At 35.1% G+C, this 2546-nt stretch overlaps 1 protein-coding gene across 1 annotated transcript in view; it reads right to left on the bottom strand.

The window, feature by feature from the left end:
• The window catches only part of LOC105624229 (selenium-binding protein 1-A), a 7513-nt gene extending 5490 nt beyond the window's left edge, over nucleotides 1-2023 (bottom strand). The window contains exon 1 of the mRNA XM_012205588.1: nucleotides 2013-2023. The gene's annotated coding sequence lies outside the window, so the exon portion shown is untranslated. The remainder of the gene's footprint in view (nucleotides 1-2012) is intronic.
• Nucleotides 2024-2546: the final 523 nt, after the last annotated feature.

The raw sequence follows: 2546 nt of genomic DNA, 5'->3' as shown, positions 1-2546 counted from the left end.
AGAGAGAGAGAGAGAGAGAGAGAGAGAGAGAGAAATCGTATTAGCAGGTTTTCAACTTGTAGTCTAGACTCTTTTCGCGAATAATTGACAATCGCTCAGCAATTATACGATTATATATGGGACAAAGAGAAATATATATAGTATAAAGTAGACAAGACACACGAATAAACGATTTATTGGTAGATAACTTTTTCGAGAGAGTTATAAAAATAATTACATAATACAATTACACAATTTCTACGAACTAGAGAATAATATTCATCTCTCTCGCGTACGTGCGTGTTCATACGCACACGTAGCAAGTAAACATTAAGTAAAAATATGTACAGCAAGTGATGAAGCGAGTACGTCGAATCGTGACTGATCCGATTAAATTTGATAACGCGTAAATACATATATCAGATTATACTTGCGCGTGTCGTACTAAAGTCTAGGTATCGATCCACTGTAAATATAGATAATAGATATGTACTATAAGTACGTCAACAAAGCGCTCGAGACGCTTGTGAAAAATATTTTAAGAACTTTAACAGTTTTTTCGACAAGTTTTTCAAGTGAACCTCATCTCTTCCCGATGAGATTTTCTTTTCGGTAAGATCCGCATTTTTGTACGTGCGCATTAACGTTCTTTTACAATAAAAAGAAATTTTCTCGGCAGAAAAATCGGCGAAAACATTCGTTCGCGAATCTGGAACAATCTGTATATATTCTGTATATACAAGTTAATAATTAATACTTATACAATGCGAATTTTGACACGTATGTATTTTCCATTTAACAGATAATATTCTACGATAGCACGCTAAACGCTAATAGTAAGAATAGAACGTTCTATACAATGAAAACTTATGTAAATAAATATTTATTGTATAATATCGCAGAAAGTAAGCGAGTCCGCTTAAATATTCAAAATTCAAGTCTGACAATTTCATCCTCGACAATCCTCGCTTTTCTATATGTATATGTACATGTAATCATTTAGATTTGTAACAACAATATAATTGTGACGAATGATATTATTCGATCACAGTCATGTTTTATATATATTTCGAATCTATCTTAATATTTTGGAATCTGAAATAACATTCACTGCGTTTCTTAGTTATAAGTTTTCTTGTGTACATGCAATCACGGATTTGTTAATTGGCCCCTACCTTGAACATTTGATTTATCATATATAAGTTGATTGATCGACTCGTCGTATCATTTATTCTAAAAATAGAATCTATTATCTAACATTACGATATGTTTCACGTTATACGGGTATTTTCGCAATAGGAATATGATTCGCTCACGCGAACGGATGATTGTCTTACCAAGTACGAATTATTAATTCGTCCTTCTTACTTATCTACTACAGACTATAGTACGATACGATTGGATTTATTTTAATCATTAATCAATTATAAGTGACAGCATTATAGTTGACAGTAAATGAGCAACTTGGCTATTCAATTAAATGGGAGACAGAATGTATATTGATAATTCACACAAGCGTTCCTTGAATTCTTGAAAAAAAGAAAAACATTGAAATGTATACATATTTCTTGATATCGAGAAAAATAAAAATGTATTGTATAATGAGACTCGGAAAATTGATAATTAAAGTACCGGTAGAGCAAATAATAGAAAAAAAATCATTCCTAATCATTGAGTAGATTAAATAACATAGGTAATTTGGCGATACAATTAGATGTACATACGTACATCTAATTACATCTCTCATTTTTTTACACGTCTGATAAAAACCTCTTGGATATCGATTATCGATGATAATGCGATACGATGAACCGTCGGCGTCGTTTTCTCCTCTTCGCCATCATCGTCATCGGTTTTCCGATGCTGAGCATTTGCTTTTGTCTCCATTTCTCGCCGAGTAACGCACATACCAAAAGATTTTCTCGATGGAGCGCAACCAGTCGTAGCAAGCGATTCCGCGCAATTCCCGTCTGCGCGGCGATGCCATCAAAGCCGCTATCAAGTCGATCCAAGTGACCGCTAATGTTAGCGATCACGTCGAGGAGCAGGCCATCTCGCTTGCGCGTCTCCAGTGCGAGCTTCTTGCTGAGCAGGAAAGTCATTAGGCCGACGATCGTCAGCACTGTTAAGCCCAACAAGCTTCTCTGCATCGATGGCAACGTCATTTCCAACGAATAAATATACCTAAATACATATAGTATATCTCGCCCTCTCATTGCATCGTCTTTCGGTGTCTTTACAGTTTCGATTCGAAAGTGAATCTAATAATAATGATGATCTTTCTCATTAATGAAGAAGAGAAAATCATTGTACACATGATACTTATCTATATTACTAATTATTTGGCACTCGGACGAGATTATGCGACACGCGAATCGCGAACCCATATGCAGTTAAAGAAAAAGCTGCGTAATTTAATTCGTAGAACAATTAATAACATTTCCAATGAAAGTCGTTGGAAACTATGGATGTTTCAAGATATTTCCGTTCGATGATCTGTGCGATCATCCACTTATGATACAGAGAGAGAGAGAGAGAGAGAGAGAAGAGAGAGAGAGAGAGAGAGA

Source organism: Atta cephalotes (genome assembly GCF_000143395.1).
Source record: "Atta cephalotes unplaced genomic scaffold scaffold00075, whole genome shotgun sequence".
NCBI lineage: Eukaryota > Metazoa > Arthropoda > Insecta > Hymenoptera > Formicidae > Atta > Atta cephalotes.
This window is presented reverse-complemented; position numbering and strand designations above follow the sequence as displayed.